The sequence below is a fragment of the Chamaea fasciata genome, unplaced genomic scaffold (genome assembly GCF_029207755.1).
Source record: "Chamaea fasciata isolate MVZ Bird 193981 ecotype frontalis unplaced genomic scaffold, bChaFas1.0.hap1 SCAF_32, whole genome shotgun sequence".
Classification (NCBI taxonomy): domain Eukaryota; kingdom Metazoa; phylum Chordata; class Aves; order Passeriformes; family Sylviidae; genus Chamaea; species Chamaea fasciata.
This window is the reverse complement of record NW_027094117.1, coordinates 1928813-1945400: the sequence shown is the minus strand read 5'-3', so window position 1 is coordinate 1945400 and position 16588 is coordinate 1928813. Positions and strand designations below refer to the sequence as shown.

The following is a 16588-nucleotide window of genomic DNA, read 5'->3' as shown; positions in this document are numbered from 1 at the left end:
GCTGCCCCGGGGGCTGCGCCCTGAGCCGGGGCCCCTTCCCAGCGCTCCCAGTCTGCCCATCCAGCCCGGAGCAGCCGGCGAGGGCTTCAGCTGGGACGGCAGGGGGGCGATGCTGAGGGGTGGGACCCACCTCGCTTGGGTTTGGTTTGCTCTTCCCAGCCTCAGGAAAAAAGATTTTTGGAAGTTTCTGCCAGAAATCTCTCCCCTCCTCCACTCAGCCCAAGGGCCTGGGGGGTTTTCCCTTTTATTTGGCGAAATCAAAGCCGTGCACTTCATGCTCATAATTAGGGCCAGGAGAACTCACGGCTTTCCTCGGAGCCGGTGCCGGGGAACACGCCGGGCTGGGAAAGGCGGGCCGGGAGGTGCGGAGAAGTTTGTTTGTGTTTCCAGCTCAATCCCGACTCGGGCCCGGGCCCGTCGCAGCGCTGTTCCTCATCTGCGGCTTTCCCCTCACACAGCCCGGGGGCGGGGCCTGAGAGCGCGGGGCGGGTGTGGGCCGTGTGCAGAGCCCGCCCCTGGTTCGCTGCCATTGGCGGATTGGGCCGTCACTCCAGAATCTCGCGCGCTGATTGGGCCGAGCGGGGCCAAGCCCGGCCCCGGGGCCGCCCCCCGGGCTGCCGTTGACCGGCAGAGGCGCCATTGGCGGAGCGTGTGTGCGGGCCCGGGAGCGGCGGCAGCGGCCGGAGCCCGGTGAGGCGGCGGCGGAGCTCGGAGGCGGCCCCAGCGCGGGTGGGAGCCGCGCTCGGTTCTGCCGGGGCTCGGGGCCGGCTGCGGGCGGAGGGGGCGGCAGGGGGCTCTGGCGGGTTCCTTGTGCCGTGTCGGCGCCGTGTTCCCCGTGGCCTGAGGGCGCTGCGGGAGCGGCTGCCCGCGGTCTCCTTCCCGCCGCTGCCTCGGCAGGAGCCGGTGCCGGAGCAGCGCTGCCTCGTCCCGCTTCCTGCGGGGAGGACGGAGGTGGCCGCCCTGTCCCCGGGGCTGTGCGGGAAAATTCCCGTGGCCAGAGGTTTGTGTCCCCGGAGGAGACCGAGGAGTCCTGTAAAAGTGACTTTATTCCTGAACAAAGGGAGAGGCCGTGCGGCGTTTGCCGTGGGGTCTCTCCAGTTGTTGTCGTACTCGACCTCCTTTTTATCCTGATTTTCCCTTCTGCATCTCCCTGTCCCTTTGTCCAGTGGTGAAGGTCCTTGGAAAGTTCCGACTTCCCGATCCGCCGCCTGCATGTCCTCGTTAATATGCACCCCCCTTTTGTATAACATCCGATATTCATGGCTCTGTTCAGTCTTTTTTCTTCTTTTTGATGTTAAGGAATTTCGCAGGACCTTGGCTGAGCAGCAGTCCATGTCAATGAGTAACGTTTTCTGAAACTGATGGTTTTTCTCATTCCTTCCTTTCTCCAAGTCCCTGTCCCTATGTCCAAGCAGATTCACTGATTCACTCTGTTTTTTCTTGCTGGGTCCTCTTTGACTTTGGGATTATTGTCAGTGCCCTCATTCCCTGTCCTTTTGTAGCCGTGTGTGGATCAGGAGGCCTGGCTGCCACCTGCATCCCCTTGCTCAGCTGCTGAATGAGCTGCCCTCAGCGAGGTGTGTGCACGGTCCAAAGATGAGAATTGCTGGAGCACAACAGAGGAGAAAGAGCCTTCGTTTAACCCATGGTGTGCCAGGGAACCACGAAACCGTGTCCCATTCCCATCCTTTCCACGTTTGGACCGGCACATGAGCTGCTTTCTTATTTCCTTTGTTATCTGTTTCACCAGTTTTCTGTTGTCATCTATTTGTCAACGACATCTTGAGTCATTTAATTTTCCACCCTGTCCTCCTCCTTCTGCTAATATATAATCTGATCCCATCCCCCGGTGAAATGTTGCATTCTTCGTTTGAGTGGATTGGTGAGCCAGACTGAGGAGCTGGATCTGTCTTGTGGACGTCTTGTAATCTAATTCTGCCATTGAAATGATCAGTGGGTTCTCTGGCCCCTGATCTGAATTGGTTCGGGTTCCCTGGGGCTGGTCCATGGTGTTGCAGGATTTGTTCTGATGGCCGTTCATCTTTTCCCCATTTTTGGGTGCTCCCTCCAGCCAGGGCTGCAACAATTGATCTCTTTTTTCTAATTAAATCATCACATACTTGGATTCCCAAGTGATTTCTCTGAACATGTGGTAGCACAAACACCCCAGTGGTCTAATGCTCCCTGTGTGACACAGACAGTGAGAGCACATGTTGGAGTGGGGAGAGGGATGATTCCCCCCCTCTTATTTTAGTGAAGTTTTCACAACATTCTCCATTTGCTGTTTCCCTTTGCAGCTGAAGCAATTTGTGTTGCAGAGTCAGATCTCACTGTGGGCTCTGCCTTTGGCTGTGCCAATTCCATCTGTGCCAGCAGGCAGAGCTTGGGGTGAGGGACAGAGGGAATCAGCCCAATTCCTCCCCCGGGCAAGTAGAGCCTGATGCATTGTCCACACTTTTCCCCAGCAGTGTTAATTTGCATTTCTAAAGCTCCTCTCCTGGCTGCCTGGAAGGAAGCTTCTCTTCCAGACCAGCGATTGAATGACTCTCATGTGGTTCCCTACAATCTACTTTTGTTTTAACTGTGAATTTAACTGTTTAATTCTTTTCACTGTTTACTGTTAAAGGCTCTCTTTTAAAGCTCTTCTGGTTTTGTAAAATGCAACCTAACGGTGAACATCGAAAAACCCATACCAAAATTTTGCCATCACTAAATGCCTTCCACAAACATACACAAAAACATTCCGAAGCCATCAAGTTTTTTCTGCTTCTTCTCCTAGGACTAAAAATTGTTTCTCACACCCCTGGTCCAAACATTACTGACAATTTAAAAGTAGGATTATTATGAGAGATTATTCTGATGGTGCAATCGTTTCTCTGAAACTGCGAGAAAAACAGTAATTCTCCAATAATACATTTAGTGTTAGAGAGTCAAGGCATTACTTGATTTTGGCCAGGATGTGCAACAGAAACCATTTCATCTACACGTAGCCTGGGTGTGCAGCAAAAATCATTCCATGACACGTGAGTTTTACTGGATTTTCCCTAAACTTTCTACAGTCTGACCCACAGATCCAGCAGAGGATCTGTGGGCAGGCACAGGGGCTTCCCCCGCTGTGGAGCCCTGGCTGCTGCTCCGGTGCCTTCAGTGCGGGGTCAGTCGTGGCCTGTTTAACATCCACAGACAATTCCAATTCCTTTTGGGAGTCTGGGAGAGCCATGGCTGGGGCATCCATCATTTTCGTTTTTTCATTTTCTCATGTTTTGTTCTCTTTCTCATGTCCATACCATAACATTGAGGCTGTCTGGGGTTAAAATGTCACACAATGTTCTGGGTAGAACAGAGAGTCCTCAATCCAGTCCTCCAATTCCTTATTAATCCTCAGAATTGTTGCAGCTCCTTTTTATCCTGGGTAAAGTTACTTCTGAGATTCCCTTGACCTTCTGTTGGTCAATTCACTACAAACTTTCAGTCAAATAATGCCCCAAATATTTAACTTCTTTCTCCACCTTTTGCGCTTTTTCTTTCAAATACTCCAAAATGCTTTTTAGCCTGAAAATGGAGCCATTCCACAGAGGCTTCTTCTACCACTTCGTGTCCTCCTGACTGGAGCAAGTCATCCTCATCCTGCATTATCCCTGTCCCTGGGGGTAAGGTAAATTCTTTTGATATTTTCTGCAAAGCTTGCCCGAATAAGGTTGGTGCTTCTGTGCATCCCTGCAGAAGGACCGTCCATGTCTTTCCCATTTTCCCTTCTCCCTCTTGTTCCCACTCAAAGGCCAAATCCTGTTCAGCATCCTGTGTCAGTGGGCATCCCCCAAAGCATCTTTTACATCAAGTCCTGAATGGCAGCAGTGTGAGGAGGGAACCTGGTTCCAGGTGGTGTAAGGATCTGAGACTGTGGGGTGCCTGGGTTTGGTAATCTCATTTCTTCTTAGGTCCTGCACCATTCTGTGGATTCCATCTGATTTCTTGGTTGGCAGCATAGGAGGAGCATTATAGGGAGAGATGCCTGGCTCCCAAAACCCTGCCTTGAACAGGGGCTGGATAACAGGCTGTACGCCCTTCCTTCCCTCCCTTGGAACAGGGGATTGCTTTTAGACACCACTTGTCCTGGTTGCTGCAGAGTCATTTGGAGAGGCTGGGTATCTGATTTTCCCTCTTTCCCTGCCGCTGCCCACACTTGTTGGTTCACTTCAGCACAGGCCTTGCCAGACATTTGACACAAAGGTACCACAGAACTGGCCTCTGTATCATCTTTTACAGTATTAATTTGCATTCCCAGTTTAGCCATCAAATGCCTTCCCAGTAAATTACAATCACAATTAGGAACAAGTAAAAATTCCTGCATTTCAAACCCATCCCCCACATCTGCCGATAGTGGTTGACTAAAACACATCTGCTCATCTTTCCCACTTGTCCCTGAATAATCAAAGACATTTTTGGGATTTATCAGTTCCTTAAATCCGGCTTCTGCTTATCAAAAGGGAAGTCTATCTGTCTTACTTCAGCAATATCTGGTTTAACTAAAATCTTTAATTCTTCAAAATTAATGTTACAAGAGCAGCAGGCTGCGTGGTCAGTTAATATTTTCTGGAAGTGATGCCTTCTTCTGTCCCTTCCTTATGTCCGAGTGCCTGGCCCTATCCCCAAGCAGATTCGCAGCATCTGTTTGTAAAGACACTTTCCTCTTCTCCCTTTCATGGGGGTTCCCCGTTTGCGGGACATCCCCCCTGGAGCAGGGTGTCCCCCGTTGCTGCAGCCCCACCCCTCGGGCCGGCTCAGCCAATGGGAGCGCGTGGCGCTGATGACTCACCAGTTGCCAGGCAGACCCGCAGGTCCCAGCGGTGCCCCCCTGGACCCCACGTGCGCCCCGCCCTCGGCCGCAGCGCCCCCGCGAGGGGAATTTGGGGAGGTGGGAGGGGGGAGGTTTTGCGAGGGGCTGAATCTTTATGTTGTAGAAAAGTTTTTGTCTGAGTCTCGATGTGTGGGGAGTTTTTGATCTGTATCGATCTTTGGAGGACTTCTAGGCTGAATCTTGGTGTTTTGGAGGTTTTCACAGACACAAGGTGGCCGCTGACTTTTTGAGAATAACTTGGGCAAGGAGGAACCCCCAGCCTAAGGTGCTCTCCTCTTGTTTTCTCCCTAAAGCAGGATTTGTCATTCCTAAGGAGTGCCCAGATGGAGAAGGAGGAGAAGCCCCGGACATCCCGCAGGAGGAGGGGCTGCAAACCCAGCCCAGGGAGCTGCGAGGAGGAGAGACCCGCCCTGTGCCAGGAGGGCGGCCGGAGATCCAGCCGGAGCTCAGAACTGGTGGAGAAGCCTCATGGAGGGGAGAAGCCCCACAGGTGCCTGGAATGTGGGAAGGGTTTCAGCTACAGCTCCCGCCTGATCCGACACCAGAGGATCCACAGTGGGGAACGGCCCTATGAGTGTGGGGAATGTGGGAAGAGCTTCAGCTACAGCAGTAACCTGAGGCGACATGAGAGGATCCACACTGGGGAAAAACCCTACAAGTGTGGGGAGTGTGGGAACAGCTACAGGAACAGCTCCGCCCTGTGGAAACACCAGATGATCCACACTGGGGAAAAACCCTACGAGTGTGGGGAATGTGGGAACAGCTTCAGAGACAGCTCTACCCTGTGGAAACACCAGATGATCCACAGTGGGGAAAAACCATACGTGTGTGGGGAATGTGGGAGGAGCTTCAGAGACAGCTCCAGTCTCGTCCGGCACCGAGTGATCCACACGGGGGAAGGGCCCTACACCTGCTTGGAATGTGGGAAGTGCTTTGGATTGTGCTCTGACCTGAGAAAACACCAGCGCATCCACACCGGGGAGAGGCCCTACGAGTGTCCTGAGTGTGGGAAGAGGTTTCCAAGGAGCTCCAATCTCCTCAAACATCAGCACATTCACACGGAGGAGAGGCCCTTCCGCTGCCCCGACTGCGGGAAGGGTTTCAAGCAAAACTCCACCCTCACTGTCCACCGGCGCATCCACACTGGGGAGAGGCCCTACGAGTGTCCTGAGTGTGGGAAGAGCTTCTCCAGTAGCTCTATCTTGACCAGACACCAACGGAGGCAGCACTAAGGGAAGCCCTGCGAGTGCCCCGAGTGCGGGAAGAGCTTCGTGCGCTGCTCCAGCTCCATCCCCCATGGGAGGATTGGCGTTGGATGATCCCCAGTGACCCCCGTTGGGCAGAGCCCTGGTGATCCATGGTCCTGGTGATCCGTGTTGGGAAGACACCTGGCTGTGGGGGATCCACATCTTCCTTTCTCCCCGTGGGCACCTGGATGAACACAGGGGCAGAAACATCCCTTGTGACGCAGACTGACATTGGGAATTCCTTGGGGAGAGTGGATTTGTTGACTTTCAACCCCAGAAAATTTTTTTTCGTTCAGTCCTATCTTTTGGTGGCATCAAGGAATACTGGATGGTCTTCGAGATCTTTTCCAACCTCAGGGATTCCACACGATTTTGATTTCCTATTGCCCGGGGGCATCTTGTGCAGCCACATGGTGATGATCTGGGGCCAAGACCAAGATTTTGGAGGCAGTGGGGTGGGAACCCCTCCATAAAAGGTTCTTCCCTCCCACCCAAGAATGTGGATCCTCAGCCGGCATGGACAGGGAAATCCTTTTCTTTTGGCCTTGATTTGCTTTTCATTTCTCTTCATCCATTTAAAATATCCAACGCTGGGGTAAAAATAGAGTCATTGAACTGAGACGTGGTTGGGATGATGGGAGGACATAGACATGGTGGGACCTCTGCCTGAGAGCCCATTAATTTTCAAAATTATAACAGTTTGGAGGGAGGGGGTTTGAATTCTCCTTTCCAAGGGAGGCTCCGGCTTTCCCTGGCAGACACCTGTCTTTCAAACTAAGACAACGCCATTGTCTGAGTTAGCTATAATGTAAAAGTCAGTAATAATAGTTATAATATAAAAGCATTTCAGCACTGCGCAGTCTCTATTTTAATATTTCGCTAAGGCCTATGATATAATATTGATTTATCATGGTGCCATTTCTGTTGGCTATACTGCACACACATAAACTGATTATATTACACCAAAAAACAGCTGAATTATAAATGGCACCGTATCAAAATCATTTCAATCAATAACAACGAGCAAAAGCATGAATGCAAAAGCCAATATTTTATTGTCATTTATATTGTCATTTATATTGTCATTTATAACCCGGGTCTGCTGCCTCTTCTGCAAGGCATCGAGGGGGCTAATTCACCCTCTGGCCCTGCGTCCCTGCATGTCCCAAAGTGTCCCTGAGCATCCCTGACTGTCCCCAACTGTCCCCATTGACGTCACCTTAAGAATTCCCATCAGGATTTGGGACAGTTTCAATGAAAATTCCAGGAAAATTCCCCAAATTTGTTTAAAACACCGTACGGGGATGGGGGAGGGGACAAGTGCCACCAGCAATGTCCCCGATGGCATCACCACCCCTATGACAGGACATTGCTGTGCCCGTAGCAGCTTTGGGATGTCCTCGATGGCTCTTTAGCACTGCTCGGCCACAGGGGCCATCCTGTGTCAAGCTTTTGGGGTGTCCTCACTGAAATCAATGGTGATGGGCAGTTGTAAAAGCAAAGTCCTTTATTGCATAGCTAAATCAGCCTCATGGAGGCAGAGGCTGTCACAGCTCAAGCCAGTGAAGTCCCCGTGTCCCCAGCAGGAGCGGTGGCATCATATCAGCAGCAGTGTGCAGGAAGCCTTCTAACAGAAAGTTTCATAAAGAACATGAAGTTTCATAACATAAAGAACAAAGTTTCTGATACATTCTCACATGAGGCCAGCGTGTAATGAGCCCCATGAAGATGTATCAAGCTTGAGGGTTGGCCTGCAACCTCCCAGAGTGGCTTCATAATATTTGCCAGACAGCTCTTCAAGTGCGTTTTGTAATGTAAAGGTTTTAACAAAGAAAGGTTTTAACAAAAGATAAAACATTTTACAAACGATAAAATGACAAACAACACAGAAACAAAAGGCGAGCACAGGTGTCAGAGAAGCCTCTGACCCGTGGCTAGGACACATTAAAAAGCGCCTGAGCACCTCTGAGCTCATTCTCAAGTATAGGATGATTAAGGAGGGACAATTTGCCTTGCTGCCAACAGCAGCAGCCACAGGTCCTGAGAAACATCTCCAAAGCCCAACCAGTGCCCCTGTGCTGGCACTGGGCTGATGTCCATGAGAAGGGCACACAACTTTCCAGCTTGGCTTCCTTCTAAGTTCAAAGGTAAACTGAAACTTTTTTACTTAAATAGAATTATTTGCTTGGGTGTGAAAATGCATTCCCACAAGTTTCTGAGTCCTAAGCAGAAGCAGCAACAGCGGCAGCACCTGTAGTCTGTGTCCCCTGAGTCTTATCAGTGTGCATATATTTATATATACATATAGATATCTACTGTCTTATCAGTAGCAGCCGCAGAAACAACAACAGTGGCATTTGTGATTGGTCTTCCCTGAGCTTTAAAGCAGCGCATTTTATTCTACTGGTTTCTACCAATCAGGTAGAAACACGAGTCCAGTATTGCCTTGTTGGGCCTGGCCTAAGCTAAGATTGATGTGCGACAATATTTGCAATTTCTTACACAAATTCTACACATGTAGCTCTGTCTGTTCTATCTAGGCATGTTTCAGCAAGGCTACATTATTTTTGTTATGATTAGAATTCAACTAACTTTGCAAAAGGCAATGTCATTTGAACTTTAAACTAGACTTTAGGTCTCTTTCTTGCTAACTGATTTCGTCTCTTATTTGCTAAGGCACTTTAAAACCCTCTATTTATTTAAAACTAAACTTGAATTTGTACCTCATGTCCGTGTGGACTGATGTGTGACTGAACTAAAGAAGTATGATTACACCAATTAATCTCATTTTTCTATAGAAAGTGGTAAGGACAAACATCCTTAACCAAAAATTGATCTTTCCCTGTATAGTTTAATTTGGCATGAAAACATCATGTTTACAGAACCAAAAGTCTTCGGTACTTCAGGTTCACGAGATGCCATGGGAAGGTGAGGAACCCACCAGTTCCATGCATCTACCGGGGACCAAAAATCCCATGTGGATGATCCTGCAATTGTACCTTGAATGGCTCTGTCAGTTTTCTCTGGAGCTGGCCAAGCATCCACTGGCACACCAACCAGACAGGTGGGAAATGGCTTTTCTGGGTTGTATTGGACAGACATACGGTATCTGAACCTGATGCACTGGCTAAAGTCACCCAGACATTTGTTTTAGGTTGACTGAGTGGCAAATTTGCATCACTAAAAGCAAGTAAATTACTAAAAGCAAGTAAATTACTAAAAGCAAGCACGCAAAAAAGCATAACATTTGATTGAACCCCAGATTTCCCTTAAACTATTCTCTAACAAAGGGATTCTACAACACCACTGATCCCCAAGTGTTGGTCTTTGGTTGATCGACAGGTAAGGTTGCATTGGTGAAGGCAAACAAAATAAGATATAAACATGATCCCTGATTTAACTTAATGCTTTTTGATTTAAGGCACTTCCTTTTTCATTTTCAATTTCCAGGCACATCTTTCAGCACGTTCCCTTTTTTGGTTCATCCACAAATTTCACCCGGGACCGGCCAGATATAAGGCACTGAATTATTTTGTTTGCATTCAACTCTCCAAATTTGAATCTCTTTTGATTCTCTCAAAAATTCCCTCCTCCATTCCTCCCGAAGAATGGGAAGATGGGGGCTGCTTTCTTCACGGTGACCCTCTGCAACTAAATATCCAACGGCCTTGTGCTTTGTTTGGGATTCTAGATCACAACACGATGTTCACCACGCTTGTGCCAACAGAGCTCTACGATACCAACGATTCCCACACCTTTTACACTAACACAAACCCCAGGGTTGACAGTTCTTGCACGTGGGACAGAAGATGTCTGCCATCAGCTACAGTCTCCGTGCAGCTCACGTCTGCGTGCTGCTTCTCTGCTCTTGGAGCTGTCAGCGTGTTCCTGTGCTTGATTTGGCTCCACGTTCTCCGCTGGAATACACCTGGGTCCTGTACCTGCAGAAACACAACCTTTGTCCCAGGTTATTAGAGAAAGTGGACCTTCAGTTTGTCCTGATTCTGGATTTCTGAACAAAACTAAAGGGTTTCCTTTTCTTTTTCCCTGTGTGTACCGATGTAAAGCTGCACTTCCAGATAAATCCACTGACAGATACAAATTTGTATTTCTCAAAAGATGGGTATTTGGTATAATCTGCTTCCTATAATTGCAAACTCTGCAATCCTCATGGGTTGACTGCTCCTGTGGATACAGGAGGTTGCGCCAGCGCGCAGACTATTTATGATTTAAGACTACTTATGATTTTTGGCAGACTATTTATTGTTTATGATTACATAAATGCATTAATGATTGCTTTGGCTTGATCCCTGGAAATACAAAACATTGCATAAGTGCGCAGGTACTCTGATGAAAAAATGCATGACTTGTTGAGAACTGACAGCAATCAAGAAAATTCAGGTACAACAACTAAGAATATTTGAAATGACAGGCATATTAATGACTATTAACGATAACACATGTGAAATTGGATGAATATTAATCACTAAAACACTGTATCATCACGCCAGATTCTGCAAACAGCTGACAAACCTCTCTCCAGTGAGGACCCTGACATCCTTTCCTGGGCAAGGTGCTCAGGTCCACTCCAAAAATCTGTCCAGCTGTCATTGTATAGGGTCAAATTGCCAAGTCAGTGACTTTAACGCTGTTTTGATGCAGAAAATATCTGGGCTTGTTGGACAAACATCCTTCCAGGTAGAGTCAGGGCCTGGAGTGATGTCCCTTAGTACATTTCTAAAACAAAGCTCTTAACAACAGTTATGAAATGTTCAAGGAGGTAGAAAATAAAAAGGATCTTGAAATGACACGTGTCCTTTGGATAATTAGAAATGTTAAAGCACAGGAGAAGTCAGTTATAAATATAGAAAATTAACAAATTCGCATCACATAATCAATATATCAGCACCAATCATCTTAGGAAGTTGAGGTAACACCTTTCTAAACCTTCATGTACTTATGACCTTGAGAAAAAAACCAGAAAAACCACTAAAACAGCTTAAAACAGCGGAGATTGTAAGGAATAATAAAACCTTTCAGGAAATCAAGAGTCCAACAAACTATATCTTCTTCAATCCACAAAGAACAGGTGTTCATCAGTGTTCCATCACAGCTGTTTCAGTCTTACCTCTAAAGAGAAAATAACTAAACTTTGCAAGTTAGATAAGCATATCTTAACAATACCTAGGATAATTTTTAAATTAAATGAAACTTAAGCTCGACTTGGATAAATTTTGGCAAAAAGAATCTTAAATTGTATTAGCTTAATAAAACTTTCATGAAATAGAACTTCAAATTAATAGAATATAGACCTAATATCCCTCAAGCTTTATAAAACTTAAACAAAACTTAAAAATAACTTAAGCCTAGCACGGGCCTTAACTTAACAGTACTTTATAAACAAAGTAATTTAAGAGCACCAATGGTTTTTATAACATACTGTCAGATCTCCTTTTCTCTACAAACTTTGATCATTTGGAGTAAGGCGGGCTGTGGGTCAGGCAAGGCTCTAATTATTCGTTTACATTCCTCATTAGCATTGACAAAGGCAAGGTTTGGAAGCAGATAAAGACGTGCCAGCTCGTCCTTGCACTCTCTCTGTCATATCTGTGACCAGTGTGAGATACGGCTCTGATGTTCCTTGCTCTATTTCTGTAGACAGTGGATCAGTGAGGAGCCCTTCATCCTCCCGGTGCCCCCCATTCCCCCCTCTCTCTGTAGCACCTGAGGGATGTGAGACTGGGGGGGGCAGAAGTGGGGCCTGGGGGATTTGTAGGTGTTGTGACGTCAGGCGGTTGTGATTGTCTCATTTCGGGGTGTGTTGGAACTCTGGATGATGAGAATTTTGGACTCTGTATGGATGGGCACTGACCCCCAGGGAAGCACTGCGTTTGACCTGAGGCGTTGGAACAGGCTTCCAAAAATGAGGGATAGCACTGAGATCACGGGGTGGAGTTTGAATGGAGGGAGGTGTGGCATCACAGGGCGGAAAAATTAAGAGTTTGGGGTTTTAGTATATAGTGATTTGTAGAGAGCAAGATGGAGGATTTGGGGTGCAGATCAGTTGTCTTTTTACACCTTCTTCACTTTCAATTCATTGGCTTTGGGTGGTTTCTTTGATTAGTTAATAAAGTCTGCATTGCGGACCACAGGTGATGGGTCATTGGGTCAAAATTAGAAATAATTTGAGTGTCATTTTCTCATTGGATGATTTGTCCTTGAAAAGAGCGGGTAGGGATAGACAGAGACTCACCATTCTGTGCTTAGCTAGTTAGTGTGCAAACCTCATGGCTTGTGAGGCTGTAATGCAGATAGGAATGAATAAAATCCTGAGCCCGAACACCAAAACTGCGTCTGCCGTGCTCCAATCCTGGCGCTGGCAGAGGCTGAAAAGAAGCCGGCGCCTCGACACGGCTGCTCCCCGCGGCAGGCTCACGCCGATGGTGGGGGTGCTGAAAGCCTCTTTGGCCGCGCTCCGGGGTCACCCGCCCCCATGGCTGGTGACTCCTGCTCTGGGGGGTCACAGGGACCCCCGCCGGCGGCACCCCGGGGCCGCGCACCTCCGGGGCCGGCCGCAGCCGCGGCACCTCCGCCGCCGGTGTTCCGGGGCCGCCCGACCCTGCAGCGGGCACGGCGGCCAGAGATGGCGCTGTAGATGGCGGCTGAGTCTCGGTGGTTACAAAATGGCGCCGGCGGCAGTGCGCATGCTCTGTGTGGGGGCCGCCATCTTGTTGTACGGAAAAACACAGGGAGCGGCCATATCGTTGTACGGAAGGTCTTTGCAGGGAGCCGCCATTTTTCTGTGCGGGCGGCTGTGCCGCACATGCGCAGTAGCGCTGCAGGAAGTTGTTGAAATTCCCGCGGTGTTCAAACCCGTTTCGTTCAGGAGGGCTGCTGTTCGGAGTGGGCAGCCCGCTGTCAGCACCGGGGGGGTCGCTACGAGCCCAGGTAAGTTACGGGAGGATTGAAGGGGCCCCTCACGGGTTCACTGGGAACGGGCGTGGGGCTGTTCTCGGGTTCGGCGGGGTCGGAGCCGGCTGCAGGTCCTTTGCATCTCCTTACAGTAAAACCGTCCAGTGGTACCTTTGCAATGGTTCTCCTCTGTTGATGGCTGGAACCAAAAAGGCAAATCCAGCAGCATCCTCTGGATGCAGCGAAAAAACAAACTTTTAAGTCAATGACAACAAGAGGCCAGTCTCTTGGAATCACTGAAAGAGAAGGAAATCCAGGTTGTAAATGCCTCACGTCTTCTATCACTTGGTTGATCATCCTCAAGTCATGAAGCAATCTCCAGGAATCAGAGAAGTCTTCTGAATGACAAACACTGGGAATTCCAGGGACTATTTGTGGGCTTGATGCAGTCTTTCTGTAGCTGTTCGCTCACTAATTTTTTGAGGGCATTCTATATTTTCTCTGTTCAAGAGGCCATTGATCTATCCAAACAGGATGATTGGTTTTTCATGGTAACTGAATAACGGTAACTTAATGACGTGTGGCAGGCATTGCTCTGGTTTCCATTAAGAATCCACTTCCATCTTTGTTCCCCACTGGAACATCACGTCTCTCCCCCACACTGTTGAGTTATTCCACACCACGTAGGGCCGGATGTCTGCTGTCTTTCCTTCGGGACCTGTGACAGTAATCTCGGATTTACTTTGCTGAGAACGTGTGACTCCTCCATACCCTGTGAGAAAACTCTTGTGTGGCTCCAGATTCCAATCTGGCGGCCAATCATCATGAGAAATCGCAGTGACATCCGCCCCTGTGTCCAGCATGCCTGTAATCTTGACTGTTTTATCACCATTTGTCAGACTGCACTCCAGCTCCGGCTGTTCCTTGGTGATATGTTTTACCCAACGGTCATTAGGGACCCGGCTAAAGCCCTCACAAAGTATTTCTTGGTATCCAGCTAGCTTATTTGTATTCATTGGCAATGCAATAGCAATAGCTATTGGTGTTTTTGGTTGAATTACAACTGGAGTCTTGCGAGCAAGAGCTAAAATCCTCAGCTCTTCATTACAATTTGCTGAAACAACAGTTGGAAAAACTGAAAGTCGAAGAGTTCTATTATTGTGCTTGCCTATAATTAGAAAGTCTTGTCTATGTTTTGGAATACCAGTAACCCCTATGGCAATCCATCCATGGCAAGAGTTTTTAAAAGAACATATCAATTCAGAAGTTGCCAGTTCACATCGTGTCCCTGGGGATAATAAGTCGGGGTAGCTTGGGAGATGGTTGGCTGTGTCACAAACTGCACCTGGCTCGAGTTTTCCCCAGGTATCCTCAGGTTGTTCAGGTGTTCCTGTCATTGAGCTGCCGTTACTTGTTTCACCGCACGATGGCGCTGTGCGCTGCTTTTTGCACAGCCTCTGAATGTCCTCAACGGCTGCTTGGTGCCGCTTGGCCACCGAGCGGCCACTGGGGCCACCAGGGCTAACAGGGCCAGGCCTTGAGAGGAGGTTGTAGATGTCCTCAAGTGTCCCCAGAAGGTGATGCGTGGTCAGGCTGGCGCTGGCCTCACACAGCTGCTCAACCTTGGCCATTGTGACCACCAAGGCCTTGAGGAATTTGGGGGCCACCTTCTCTGTCCCCTTCAGGACAGCCTTGATGTAGTCAAGCTGGTACAGCAGCTCCCAGGGGAACATGATGATTCTGCCACACGCGACTGCCAACTGCACCAGCAGCCTCAGGGCCTCCTCCAACCAATGTCCCCTCCTGGTGGTTGCCCCCACCTGGCTGGTGGCCGTCACGGCCTCGTCCTTCCAGGTATTCAGGACCTCAGTGACCTCCTTAATCAGCCAGATCGAGCTCTTCAAGTGCAGCAACGCTGCCTCCTGGCAGGCTCTGGTCGCAGCTCTCACATCGGCCCAGGTGGGCCTCGGTGTGGCCGTGAGGGCGGGCAGGGCCACAGAGGTGAAAGCACTGTGCTCCAGGGTGTCCCGGAGGGTCCAGGTGAATTTACACAGGGCTGCCTGCAGGTACTCTGGGGGCAGGAACAGACGCACGTCCCTGCATGGTGCGGTCACAGTGTCCACCAGCTCGCTCAGGGCAGCCACCATGTCCGCCTGGGCCTTCCACATCTGGGGAGGGGATACGGGAGGTGGCAGGGACCTTGTGGCACTTGCAGCCTCCTGGGGTCCCCTCTAGCCCCTCCCTGGAGGGCTCAGCTGTCCCCTCTCTCCTGTCAGCCCCTGCCACCACCTGCTGTCCCCTCCTGCCACCTCCTCGCTGTCCCCCTTGCCCCCAAATCCCCCCAGGACCCCCCAAAGCCCACCTGGGACCTCCCTCCAAATCCACACAACCCCAGCTGGGATCCCCAAAACCCCACCTGGGACCCCCCAAAATCTCCCCCAGGATCTCCCAACACTGCGTGTTCCCCCCCATCCCCTCTCACCTCCCTGCGCTGGGATTGTCGCACCTCGCAGGCATCCATGACTTCTGGGGAGACGGCAAGAACGCCTTGGGGACACTCTGGGGACACTCTGGGTGTTACAAATGCATATTGTATGATTGGCTTTTGCAAATATTAAAATGAATATTACATGTGTTATGTTAGAAAGTTATGCTGTATAATTATAGTCTCTTTTACTAGTGTGATAAATACAGTTTTTAGGCTATAGCATATGCTTTTTGTAACTAATTGTCCTGGGTTGAAGTATATTCTATCACCATCTTCATGAACTGTTGAAACCAGGTGAGGCAGTGCTCCCTGCCTCCTCCACTCTGGCTTATCTTCTGTTAATGGGCCCATCAGCACCTTTGCTACACAGCCCACAGATAACCCCCTCCTGGACTACCTCCTGTTAATGGGCCCATCAGGCCTTATCACATGACTCACCATCCCATTGTGAGATCCTCCGCCCAGAGGGAGAAACCAAGCATTCCAACCTGGATATAAGCTGAGACTCTGAACACCAGAGGGGCGCTTACCCACTGGATTCCCAGAGGACCCGAGCGACCAGACCTTTCTACAGGATCACTGCTTCAGGAAGACCACCTCATCTGGACTGCTTCCATCACTCCGCTCAGGTTGTATTCTGACTCTGTCAGTGGTCTTTTGTATTATTGCATCGATTTTATTTTACTTTCTTTCCTTTTTTTCCTATTAAATTGTATCTCTGACTTGGAGCCTCACATTTGTTTTGCTTTCAAACCACTACACAGAGGAGGAGCACCCACAGGCACTCAGGGGGGCTGCAGGAGTGGCACAAGAAGCCCCTGGAGCACTTGGGCAGAAAGGCACAGCAGGTGAAGGCAAGAAGGGAGGAGGAAAAGGCCAAGCTGGAGGCAAAGGCCATGGCAGAGTTTCTACAGCCCCTGAGGGATGAACCCCAGCGCCCAAGGGGGCCCCAGCACCGAGGGGACGGGCTCGGCCACAAGCACCTGGCACAGGCATTGCCCTCCTCGGCGGGGGAGAGCCCACCCAAACAGCCCCTGGCAAGGAAGCAGGGTTCCATCTGCAGGCCACAAGGACACTGCAGGC

The 16588-nt window shown here is 49.6% G+C and overlaps 1 pseudogene; it reads left to right on the top strand.

Moving 5' to 3' along the window:
- The window catches only part of LOC136303316 (zinc finger protein 850-like), a 159020-nt pseudogene extending 151823 nt beyond the window's left edge, over positions 1 to 7197 (top strand).
- The last annotated feature ends 9391 nt before the right edge of the window (positions 7198 to 16588 follow it).